The sequence below is a fragment of the Schistocerca piceifrons genome, chromosome 7, assembly GCF_021461385.2.
Source record: "Schistocerca piceifrons isolate TAMUIC-IGC-003096 chromosome 7, iqSchPice1.1, whole genome shotgun sequence".
NCBI lineage: Eukaryota > Metazoa > Arthropoda > Insecta > Orthoptera > Acrididae > Schistocerca > Schistocerca piceifrons.
Genome location: NC_060144.1, coordinates 491,114,559 through 491,128,575, shown reverse-complemented (window position 1 = coordinate 491,128,575; position 14,017 = coordinate 491,114,559).

Below are 14,017 nucleotides of genomic sequence, written 5' to 3'. Positions count from 1 at the left end.
AATAGGTACATAAGCATCCTGTGTGATCGCCTGCATCCATTCAAGTCCAGTGTGCATTCCGATAGACTTGGGCAATTCCAGCAGGACAATGCAATGCACTTGCACTTTCAGAATTGCTACAGAGTGGCTTCAGGAACACACAGAAGAGTTTAAACTCTTCTGCTTGCCACCAAACTCCCCAAACATTAACATTATTGAGCATATCTGGGATGGCTTGCAATGTGCTGTTCAGAAGAGATTTCCACCCCGTCATATTCTTATGAATTTATGGACAGCCCTGCAGGACTCATTGTGTCAGTTTCCTCCAGCACTACTCAGGACATTAGCCAAGTCCATGCTGTGTCTTCTGCGGCAGTTATGTGTACTCGCGGGGCCCTACATGATATTAGGCAGGTGAACCAGTTTTTTGGTTTTTTAATGTTTATACGTAAGGCAGAGGCTATGTGTGTTTGCATATATATCTGGGATTTCCTCTCAACCGTCTGGATCGATTTAAACCATGTTAGGCACTAAAACAGTGGGCCTCATGAGTGTCAGAACTATGTTTTTTATGACATCCTAGCTCCAATAAGAGCGGACGTGGGGGCAATAAAAAGGTTTTCTCCAGCCCCTGGTGTATAGTCTGCCCTGCATGACAGGTATGTTGTGTGGGGACAGCACCAACCTGCCAAATCAAGCTGCTGTGGAGACAGCCTACATGCCAGAGGCAATAAACAGTTTTCTGGGTCCAACATGTAGGCTGCCCAGCATGACCAGTGTGGTGTGTTCCGATGGAGTAGTATGGGACTGCGTTATTGACCTGCTTTGCACCACAGCCTGTGCGTCAGGGGCAAATAAAAGGTTTTCAAGCCACTGTAGTGTAGGCTGTATTTCATGACAGGTGTGTTATGGGAGTAGTATCAGCCTCCTTTATTGAGCTGTATTGCAGCAGCTTCATGTGCCAGTGAGAATAACTGGGGAAGGTTGAGATGGATAGAGAAGGGGATGGACTGAGTGAGGGGAAGAAGGAAATGCACGGGGATGGGATAGATGGGGGAGAGGCATGAGGCGGGTGCAAGATTTAGAGGGGTAGTGGGCAAGTGGAAAAATAAGAGGGCGATTGGATATGGAAAGAGAGAGAGAGATGTTGAGGAGGATGTTGTCAGAGGAAGGGGCTGGAGGAGATGGACAAAGAGAGAAGGAGGACGATATGAAGAGACAGAGATAGTGTGGAGCAGGAGATAGAAAGAGGTGAGAGGATGAGGTTGACAGAGGAAGGAAGAGGTGGACACAGAGGGAGGAAGAGGTGGACACAGAGAGGAGGAGGAGGAGGAGGAGGAGGAGGAAAAGGAGGAGCAGGAGAAGGCATGCTCAGTGTTCATGTCGAACAGATATGCGGGTGCAGCCGCGGGAGTAGGCTAGTAAACAATATTTAGACCATGAATGAAACTAGTAAAGCTAATGGCTGCAAAGAGTTTTTATAAAATTGTCTAACAAGTGAACGATTACTTTTCTGCACAACGATATATAATCGGCATATCGAGAGGAAACTGAGTTTAGGTGAACCAGAATAATACGTAGTAACAAGCAATTCACCATGCGTGAAAAATATCTAAAGCAAATTGGGTAATAGCTGCTTGCAGAGCTGTTCTGATAGCTCAATATTACAAGGTATGAGCCAACCACACTTTATGCAGAATGAAGGCTCTTCCCGCTACGCCAATACCTATACCACAACACCTCATTTCAGGTAGTTAGTCACATCTTCCAAAGATTATTTGAACGATTCTGTTATCGTAATGATTTGAAACGAATAATTTTACAGATATAAATGATAAGTCTTTTTTACTTTTTATTACTTTTTTGCTGCAGGATACCAATTTTTAAATAGAATCTCGTCCATGGAATATAAGGAGTTGTCCAAGAGAAATGGTTTTAGGTTTTATTTAAAACTTTGTTTTTGCTATCTGTCAGATATTCTATGGTATAGGGCGAATGATCGAAAATTTTTGTTGCTGCATATTGAATACCATTCTTAGCCATTGATAGCTTAAATAATGGGTAATGAAGATAATGTTTTCCTGTAGGGGTTGTAGTTACGGATATCGCTATTCTTCTCAAATTGTGGTGCATTATTTGTGACGAATTTCACTATCGAATATATGTATTGTTCTGGTGCAGTTAAAACCACAGATCCTTGAGGGGGTACCTACTTGACGACCGCGGGTGAACTCATACTATTCTTACTGCTTTCTTTTGTGCAATCAATAATTTCTATCTAAGTGATGAGTGACCACAGAAAATTATTCCGTAAGACATTACTGAGTATGACGAGGGGTTGATTTATCTGTTTCCAAGGCTAACAATGAAACACAGAACAAAGTAGGTGAACTTAATTGTTTTATAAGTTCAATAATGTGCTTCTTTCAATTCAAGTTTCCATCAGTATGCACAACCAAAAATTTGGAGCTTTCTACCCTATTTACTGACGTCTGTTCATAAGCTGCCTCAATTTCTGCCGGAAAATCACGCAAAAAAGTCGGAGTATGATATTCACAGTAACTGATGCCAGTTTTGAAATTGACGGCAGTAAGCAGTTCATAAAGGTTCTATTAAATGCTGAAGGCAAATAGTTCGCGCCGAATGATCATATGCTAACTCCCTTGTGGGAGTCGGCGTAAACTCATGAAATAGGAGAGTGATTGACAAGGAAAAGCGATTTGAAAGAACATTTAAGTGTAAATCCCTGTTTTTGCCTCCCAAAAGTAATTAAATCACAAGAGCACGTGTAATATTAATGCTATGAAAATGTGTGGTGTACAGAGTTCCAAAAAGTCACAAAACACTGTCAAATCTTTACTGGTAGGGTTTGTGATGAAATTAAACATTCCACCATTAGGATGAATTAATAACAAACAGATTCTGTATCAGGCTTTGATATATAATCTTCCCACAAAGACACAAAAATAGGATCTCCACATGTGAGACATGCGTCCAAATCATGTAGGTTTCAATAATTTCGTAAAGGAAATATGATGTGTATGATTGTTATAATTCGAACTGCGTGTGTGGTCTTCCTGCACGAAGATAAACTACATCTTGTCACCACAATGTACAGCAAACAGCAACCCTTGAAATCATGCTCCAAAACCAGCCATACTTCAAGCACGCCAGGACTCAAAGTGCTTATTCAAACTCTCGATTCAGCGTTCGTGGCAAGGCGGGCCGTGCACTGATTGGTCTGCTGAGCCAGAGTTCAATTTATACTTCCCGTAAGCCTTGTTGACTGTCCCAAAGATAAATTTGTGATCTATGGATAACTGGGTACAGAATTACTTCTTTGCATCTTTGCATGTAACCTGCGTTAATTATAAGTGAAATAACTGAACGGTGAAAGTAGGAAACTAAATATTGAAATTTGCCAATGTAACACACATCTTTCAATCTGCACAAGAAGTACTTTGCAACACTCTCATGATTTGAAAAATTTATGTGGTCAGAAACCTCTTTGTCATACTATTTTGTCCACAAGAAGTATGGAAGTCGAAGTAAACTCTCATGATTTGAAAAATTTATGTGGTCAGAAACCTCTTTGTCATACTATTTTGTCCACAAGAAGTATGGAAGTCGAAGTAAACTTGCTTTTTCAGTGCATTTCCATAGGAAACGCTTGTGTGTCCAATCATGAACAGGACAATTCCGCTAGTCTAGAATGTTCAGTCACTAATCCCGTTTACAGTAAGAAGGCTCGGAAGTACGAGGTAAAGTGACTGATTGTGTGTAATAACTTTCCCTCTACAAATGTTACCACTGTGTCCACCGTACTGGTCTCATTCGTTATGGAACTGCAATCCTTGTGGGGGTCACAGGTGGGTCCTGACGTATCGAGAAAGATCACAAAAAAATTCTGAAAAATGCACGGACCTGGTGGTTTCGCTCCATGTAGTCCAAGCACAGTGAAAGGTGATGCGTCGGATCTTAATCAGAGATTGTTGGCTAAAACGAACTGCTACTATTGATGACTTGGATATTCAGGATTAGACAGTGTATAAAGTTACTAATCCAATTATTATCAGGCATATCCGTTATTTTACTCGCTGTGTTATTGTTGATTTGAATTGTGCTGGAGACACTAATAGTGAGATGGCGAATATCTGCGGAGGAATGGCAGCCCTTTCTTCCTCAGGAGCCGAACAAGAGAAGGTAATGATGTTGGACGCTGGGTTCATGCAGCGAAGTCGACGTTCTACGTCATCGAGAGCTGTTCCTTTCGCTTCCAGCTGGAACTCTGGGAAGGCTAGTCTGTTTAAGGAATGTTATTGTCCACAAATCATTGCCTCACAGATACTGATTTATGACGCTGTGAATTGTCTTACTGATACAATCACAGTCTCCCGACTGTTGCTCAACAGTACTCAGTACACAATGCTGCAAAAAGTGTCCATATAGTTCAAAAGCAGCGTTTTTTAAATGCAGTAAGGGGAGTGCACCTATGAAAGAATATAGTGTTGGTAGCATTATTGCGAGTGTAACGCCGTGAACGAGCTGTCTTAGCGTATGCTGAATTCCGTCGCCTTCGGAAGTAGTGGACCGAGATCCGCCTAATTATGCCCTAACGCATCTTTTCCCAATTCATATTTTCACTTCTGTGCCGTGACGCAGAACAGGTATACTTCACATTTGCATAAAGTAGGCGCACAACATCAGCAGTCATTATCAAAGCGCCAAGGTCTCCACCGAATCCGAACTCGGAAATAAGCAAATAGAAATCAAATGGTTCAAATGGCTCTGAGCACTATGGGACTTAACATCTGTGGTCATCAGTCCCCGAGAACTTAGAACTACTTAAACCTAACTAACCTAAGGACATCACACACATCCATGCCCGAGGCAAGATTCGAACCTGCGACCGTAGCGGTCACGCGGTTCCAACCTGAAGCGCCTAGAACCGCACCGCCACACCGGCCGGCAAATTGAAATCAAGATAACACTAGATTTTATTGCTACAATCATTCACCACTTGCAATTGTTTTACGGAACTACAAGTAAAACCCTATTACAATCATTCAGAAACAGTATGCTGATGATACACCTCTTTGCCTATACATTCTGAATATGAAAACTCTTTTTATACTGTACACAACTCAAATGCCGCGTTTTGATTTGTCCCTTTTGTATTTCGGCAGTTACCATCTTGTTTAGGTGGGCAACGAAGGACGATTGGCTTACGTTCGCTGCTCTCAAAGACTATAGGAAGGCTCTGGCCCTCATAGGCGTCACAACATCGCCCGCCTTACTCAGTTCTACGAAGGTCTACTGTCTACATCTTACTCACGCTCCAGCCAGACCGCCCACGCAAATCTGAACGATTTCAACGCGTCCTGCCCTAATCTCTTATTCAAATGCTTCGTTTCGTTGCACACTCTAGCCACGAGAAACACCGCCGTACTGCAACACCACGTCTTCAGTACTTCACTGTTGACACTATACACGATGGCAGGTAACGTTCCAAAGGATTGCCAAAGGATATAGAGTGAGTCATCACTCGAAATCACTCGTTTCCTGTCGTTTCACTGTCCAGTGGAGTCGCTCATTGCACCATCTGAACCACTACAGGAATGTATGGCTTATGAAGAACACAACCATTGTACACCGTTCTTTGTAGCTCCCTTGTGCTAGCTGTAGTATTGGTAGCACTTTGGAACTCATCAGTGATTTTTTTCTGCTGAATTCACAACCACCCTCCGCCGAGCTAGACGGTTCCTGTCCGTGAACAGGCCTATATAAGGCCTGCCTGGTGTTCGTTTAGCTGTAGTTATTCCTTCGGATTTCCACTTCACAGTCACAGCACTAACAGCCGACTTCGACAGCTTTAGAAGGGCTGAAATTTCCCTGGTGGATCTGTTGCTCTGGTGAGGTCCAGTGACTAGCGCAGTTTCGAAGTCACTGATCTCTTCTGACTGACCCGTTGAACTTCTTTGGTAACGACACAACACTTCCCGCCTGTTTTTATACTGGAAAGTTCGTCTCTCGTAACATCTAGTACAATTTTAAATACAAAAGTCGTCTAAAACTTCTTGACGAATTACGAGTATATTTGTTTACCTATTAGAGGTCACCACCACCTAATTAGACTGTGAAGGCGATGGTTGTTACCACTTCAAGGCATCCAAGACCTGCCTAATTTTCTGTGAGGATTCCCTCGCTTATTCTGAAGGAAGCGCCTGTTCCACTCCGAGTGCATTATCCAGGCCCACGAGTCTTCCGTCTTCGACGACGCGAGAGTAGGATTATTTGCTGGCAGAGGTTCTAAGTGATAAAGCGTTTCTGAAGTTTTAGTTGCCATATCTCAGCAGGCATCAGGTGGTGCCCTTAACGCAATATCAGCCTTTAGTTTCCGACAGAACACAAGGGTTGCTGCAGACCGTAACACATCCACGAAGAGGACATACTAAGGGAACTGAGTATCTTGTAAATGGTGGAAAAATCGAATACTATAGGCAAAAGTGGCTCGCTCATGTCCTTTGAATGGGCAATAATCGGCTACCAAAACGAACTAATCATTATCGACAGAATGGTAAAAAATATTTTAAAGGACAAAAGGAGGGACATTTTGATGGATGATGATGATGATTGTAAAAGTAAAATAAAGAGTTCTAAATAGTACGCACAGAAGCATCATTCATTATGAAATCAAACAGGCTGTTTCGTAACCGCTAGATCAGACGCAAGGGAAGCGACCGTCACGAATCAGAGCCTTGATTTCAAACGTGTTCAGAGACCATGGCATCGCAGTAGTTATGATCTTTGCCTTTGGCCATGAAAGATGCGGTCGTTTTTTCGCAAGTTTGTCAGACCTCCCTCGAAGTGGGACAACACCGTAAAGTAGAGGTCTCTTGCGACATATCGTCAGTGTTGTGGAACCACACATGCAACATGAGACGAACTAGGTCAATGAAAATATCACTATAATATTCTTGGTAGGTGGTACTCCGTAACTGTGAAGTGTTCTGTGAAAAATCATGCTCTCATGATTCTCTTTATTGTGCTACGAACTTTTTTTGAAGGCGACAGTACAGTCATGGTAGTCGCGGGGGAACTGCATTAAGTGAGGGCTCTTCCCCTTCCTATATGCTTACCTCTACCCCATCCTACCCCAAATCCACAAACCGCCGGCCATTCGTCGTCTCTCACAGCCCCCCTTTTTATCTCGTCACATACACGCACACTATATTACATCATTTCTAGGTAGCTCTTCTGTCACTTGAGTCAAAAAGTGAAATAAATAAAATAAACTTTTCATAAAGTCTATTTCATTTTGAATGCTTTGGTTAAGCGAAGTTTAATCGTAACAATATTTCTTCCTTGCAGCATTGCGCCGATGCACGTAACAGATACTGCACACTGCCCAAAGTGCATGTTAAATAAGTACAAAATCAAACTACTTCTTATGAGAATCTGCACTTAACTATTAAGGCAAGCGATTAGATTTGAGAAAAAATATTAAAAATTAATTATTTACAACACTGACTAATGTCACAAAAACTGAAATAACATCTAATACTGTACTGCAACATGAAACGAAATAGGATATATAATTTCAGAGAAATACTTAAGTTTGAATATCCATGTAAATCTGTAAACTGCTAGTCAAACGCATTCTTAGTTATCTCAAGTCCTGTCTTATTTCTGTGATCATACAACTCAGGCTTTCACGGCCGGTATTTGCGCCTTGGTGAGTTTTGTTTTATGTGGATTAGGCCGTGGTTCACGGCATATCTATATAGCTAACGTTTCGTCTCCTAGTGCTGAAGACATCATCAGCTGCTATAAAGACTAGGTCAACAGATTCAAACTTAAGCAAGCTCAACAAGCCGAACTGTTTATACACTACTGACCATTAAAATTGCAACGCCAAGAAGAAATGCAGATGATAAACGGGTATTCATTGGACATATATATTATACTAGAACTGACATGTGATTACATTTTCACGTCATTTGGGTGCATAGATCCTGAGAAATCACTACCCAGAACAACCACCTCTCGCCGTAATAACGGCCTTGATACGCCTGGACATTGAGTCAAACAGAGCTTGGACAGCGTGTACAGGTACAGCTGCCCATGAAGCTTCAACACGATACCACAGTTCATCAAGAGTAGTGATTGGCGTATTGTGACGAGTCAGTTGCTCGGCCACCATTGACCAGACGTTTTCAATTGGTGAGAGATCTAGAGAACGTGCTGGCCAGGGCAGCAGTCGAACATTTTCTGTATCCAGAAAAGCCTGTACAGGACCTGCAACATGCGGTCGTGCATTATCCTGCTGAAACGCAGGGTTTCGCAGGAATCAAATAAAGGGTAGAGCCACGGGTCGTAACACATCTGAAATGTAATGTCCACTGTTCAAAGTGCCGTCAATGCGAACAAGAGGTGACCGAGACGTGTAACCAATGGCACTCCATACCATCACGCCAGGTGATACGCCAGTATGGGGATGACGAATACACGATTCTAATGTGCATTCTCCACGATGTCGTCAAACACGGATGCGACCATCATGATGCTGTAAACAGAACCTGGATTCATCCGAAAAAATGACGTTTTGCCAATCGTGCACCCAGGTTCGTCGTTGAGTACACCATCGCAGGTGCTCCTGTCTGTGATGCAGCGTCAAGGTAACCGCAGCCATGGTCTCCGGGCTGATAGTCTATGCTGCTGCAAACGTCGTCGAACTGTTCGTGCAGATGGTTGTTGTCTTTCAAACGTCCCCATCTGTTGACTCAGGGATCGAGACGTGGCTGCACGATCCGTTCCAGCCATGCGGATAAGATACCTGTCATCTCGACTGGTAGTGATACGAGGCCGTTGGGATCCAGGACGGCGTTCCGTATTACCCTGCTGAACCCACCGATTCTATATTCTGCTAACAGTCGTTGGATCTCGACCAACTCGAGCAGCAGTGTCGCGATACGATAAACCGCAATCGCGATAGGCTACTATCGGACCTTTATCAAAGTCGGAAACGTGATGATACGCATTTCTCCTCCTTACGTACGGAGCGACTTAAAGTGGAACGACCACATAAAACTAACCACAGCAACGCAGGTGGCAGACTGAGGTTCTTTGGAAGAGTCCTCAGGAAAGGTATTCCGTCAACAAGGGAGGTAGCTTACGTAACTTTCGTTTGACCAATACTTGAATACTGCTCGTCAGTATGGTATCCTTACCAGGCCGGATTGACAGTAGAAACAGAGAAGCTCCAAAGAAAAGCAGCGCGTTTCGTTACAGGTACATTTAGCAAGCATGGAAGCGCCACGGAGATGATCAGCCAACTCTGGTGGCAGACACTGCAAGAGAGGTGTTCTGCATCAGTGTGTGGTTCACTGTTAAACTTCCGAGAGCGTACGTTGCTGGAAGAGTCGACAAATACTTTGCTTCCTCCTACCTGTTTCTCGGGGAAAGACTACGAAGGTAAAAATGGAGCGATTTGAGCCCACATGAAGGCTTACTGGGAATCGTTTTTCCCGTGAACCATTCGCGACTGGATCTGGAAAGGGCGGTGGCGGAGGGGGGGGGGGGGCGGGGCGGGGGGGGGGGGGAATTAACAGTGCTACAAGAAGTACCCTCCGACACATACCGCAAGGTGGTTTGCAGAGTATAAATATAGATGTATCCGCCCAACGGTCGGCTGGCGGCGTCATCAGAACACTGCCTAAGTGGCGAGGTTTTCTGTCAAAGATGTTTTCACACTTTTGAAGGCTTCTTTTCTGATGGACGATTCTTTCAGCCTGCTTCTGTGTTTCTGAAAGACTGAAATTAGGTAAGTTGTGAGCCTTAGTGCTAAATATCGCGAACAGCGCTAACAATTGCTCACTACGAGCTCGGAAACATTTGGGCTCACTGAGCTTGTTTTAAGTTTGTAACTACTGAACGTGTCTTTATAGCCTCTGATGATGTCTCCAGCATTAGGAGACGCAACGTCAAGCGCAAAAACATGCGTGGACCACAGCCTAATGCCGATAAAACAAGCTTTACCCAAATGTGTTCTTTCTCGTATGTGCAAAATGTTTCGTTATTTTAGAAAAAAATCAGTGTTTCGTGTCCTTTGATTTTCTGCATAAATTAATACACCTATATCTTCATCTTCACTGTGCGGATCACTATTAAGTACGTCGCACATAATACTCTTTATTGAACAACTCACTGAAATCTGCCCCTCTTCCAATCGAGAATGCAGGATGTGAAGAATAAATAATTCTAAGCCTATGTACGAGTCTAATTTCATATGCACGATCTCTAAGGGACCACTATGTAGGGGACTAACATTAATTGTTTCTGCACTGAAATATAGGTGTCTTGCTTTGAGTTCTAACAGTTAAGGTTTTTAAACATTCTGTTAAACTTTTACCAGTCAAACGAGTCTGTGATCATTCGCGTTACCCTTCTTCTATTGAAAGTACTGCCAAATCGGATAACCACACCAAACTCGTTGTAGAATGAATATATCGTTTAAGAAAAATTTTAGTTCAGTTTTTGCAGCGACTGTACCTTTTATAGGAGTAGATATATCGGTACGGTTCTGAATAGGACACAGTAACTCGACATCAGCTCTGATAAGTCTTCTACACCAGACTTTTTTTACATTAGTACTTTAAGTAAAGTTTACATCGATATAAATTATGTTGGACAAAGGAGATAAAATGTCATGGGGAAATGTCATGGGACAACTTAAGTGCTTCTTTTTTAAGATCTTCGTCACAGGCTGTAGGTACTGTTATGTACATCTGTGTAACATACATAATTTCCTAAAACCAGGTACTTAATTGTATATAAAATAAGTTGTCAATCAATGCACAAGAAAAGTGTTGACGTAAGTCCTGTTGCTGGCTCTGTCAGCCTGTCTCCTCGCAAAACTTTCCGAAGAGCTTCTCTACTGCTTTATTTTTTTTTTTGACAATTTAAAATCAATAGACCATCTTTCACAGATGTTGAAAGCTTCACCAAGCAGTTTAACGTATGATACTTTGATATTTCACCCTGGTACAGAAGATGAACGATTTGTATATCTTTACATCAGAATGAGTACCAAAAACAAAAATCTTTCATTGTTTTAACGTAGCGAGAAATTTGTCTTATTTGATGGCTTTTACCAATTATTTTCACTTTTCCTTCAATTCTAATTTTACCTGATATGTTTACTTCTCAGAGGCATCCAATCCTCGGGAGCAGTCCCCCACTCGTTCCAATCTAGTTCGCCTCTACTACTATTGTAAAAAGTTTCCTCACTTGGGTGGTGACTATTTTCCGTATATCCTCTTTTGACGGCAATATTTTGCAGTGGTAAGACAGACACTGTACTCTAATTCGGAAGGACAGCAATTCGTAACCTCATCCGTTTATCCAGATTGAGAGTTTCCGTCATTCCCCCCCCCCCCCCCCCTCCATATATGGTCGATTTCCTTATAAGACCTTCTCCTGCCCGAGTTTTATCTTCGTCTCTAATGGCCTCGTCGTCGACGTCACGTTAAACCCTTATCATCCGTCTTTATTTCTGACGGCGCTGTTCCTAAGAAGTCATATGTAGTGCAATGTCCTCACTTTCAGACTGAAGTGCCTTAGGTGATGTTTAATTCATTCAAGTGGTTTATATTAAATCTGAAGAGAGTAAGATTATGTTTTGAAGACCTATTGCTACACCTTGTTCGTTACATTTCTTGTTCTTACGAATTATGGTTCTCAGAGCTTTAAAAGAGTCAATGAATCTCTCTTTAAGTGTGTAGAAGATTTCTTGTCAGTCAGTCCACCGCGTGGATTCGATAGTTTTAGTGTTACCTTGAAAGTACTCTCGGAGCCAGTGTTTGAATCCTACCACCATAGCATGCCGTGGCCAAAAAAATAATATGTGGGTGTTCTCAACTGTTACGAAATACAGAGATGTTTCTTGATCAGCCTCTTTGCCCCTACAGCGCCTTACGGTCTAAATTTAAACTGCAGCCTGATTATTTTTTCTGGTTATTTTTTGCCTAGTTATTTTTGGATGCTCCATCATAGTTTTGGTCAAAACGCTTCCTCACATCTAGTCGCTTTCGTAGTATATGCTCAATTAACTAATGTTCGTGTGCCAGTGAAGATTGAGCTTTGAGCTGGGTGAAGAAGATAGATGGTTTACACGTCTTTTCATCAGAGTGAATTCTGGGTTTCTATCCATTTTAGTTTTTCCTGATTTTCTTTTCTTTGCAGAGGCGCCTTACCTTGTACTCGGAGTAATTGCCCCGGTCGTCCCAGTCTAGTTACCCCCTTGGTACTATCATTGTATATTTTTCCTAATTGTATGGTGATTATTTTCGTAGGGTACTGCACTTTGACGTCACATGCAGTATCGACAACCTCAGGAATTACTGTCGACTTTGTGACGAGTAAAAATATGAATATTATTGCTTCTGCTTTCACTGGCACCAATTTCACCTGTCCTGTTAGGTTGCTGCCTAACCACACAACCGGAAATGGACAAATATTTGTTTTATCCTTCGTTCTCTAATAAGACTGAAGCGTAAATAGCACCGAATTTTGCACAACATGCTTGTATTACAATTTTACGAAAGTTCTAGAATGTGTCATAAAAAAGTATTTGCATGTCGCGGAATGTGAAACTACATCTTTCGAGACCATAAACCATGACATTGTCCATTAGGCTAGCACTTCGTCATGTAATAGTAGTCTCCTGTCTTGGATATCGTAGTATTTCTTGAAGGCTTGTATCGTTGATGAGTCATTAACTGACATTTAACGATACTTGTGACATGTTTGTTATACCAAGTTACAGTACAAACGTGTTTCAAGCTTAATTTGTAAATTATTGTCGATAACAACTCACTCCTGATAGAGCACTCTTTACGAAAGCATTAACTGTCGATGAATCATTGTATGACGTTTAACTCTATCAATAATTATATTAAATCGTACCAAGAACGACATGTGTATATAAATCTCTGCTACGCGTGCATGAAGTCTTATGAGAGGCCCGTATCGAACGCTAACGAAAGTCGATAGCATTTACTGCAGTTGTCGATTTTGTGCGCGGCATCAAAATGAAATCACATTTGCAGAAAGTCTTGTGAAATGAGTGTTACCAATTTTCGTATATCCTATTAGAGTAACCAACACATCGCGATGTGACGCAATTTTCAACAATACAGGTGTTCCTTGCAGCGGCCCACGCAGTTGCTAGGCATCAGTCTGGGACCAGACGACTGTCGAGCAACATGGACGTATCCGTTCCCAGTGGGCAAAATCTTACGAAAACCGCCAATTGCAGTAAGAACATGGATTCACGACAGCAGTCAGAAGGTAAGCCATCTCAGATCCAAGTTCCACCAGTTCGTGGCACCAACACCAAAAGCGTCAAATCGATTGCATCTTTCTGCACTCGCAAAACATACATTCTCACAAGTATGCATATTTAATGAATATGGAGGTCTTAGACGCTGCAGTTATATTTAACGTAATTTTATTGTGCAAACCAGTCGTTTAGACTTTATCAATGTTTGCCTGACGCAGTTTCTGCTGGAAAAGGACAAATTTTATTAATCTTATAATCACAGGAACATCGGAATACTGCAAATTATACATTCTCCTATGAGGTTTCCGCACTCTGTAGTCTCTGCATTCGCTTGCATAGAAATTGTTCGGCAAATCGAGTGTGTCACCGTGGCGTCTTAAAAAGCACGGTTCCCGTGGACATTTCGTAAGAAATTTAGATCTTTGAAAAAAACTGCTAACGATTGTGGACTTATTTCAAACAGTAAGCTGTAGTTTTGTCAGAAATTTAATACGAATTTTAAAGCGAAGGCGTTTTATAAACGGAGAGAAGTGCGATATGTCATTTTTGTTTCTGCTTAGATATAATTAAATAGAGCGTGTGAGCATTCGTCTTTGTGCCAGTGCAGTTTGTATCCACAGTTCCAGTAGACAACCCACATTTTCTTGGCTTCTCGTCAGGCTAGATCAGAATCGGTAGATGTCGTTGGAATTCGAG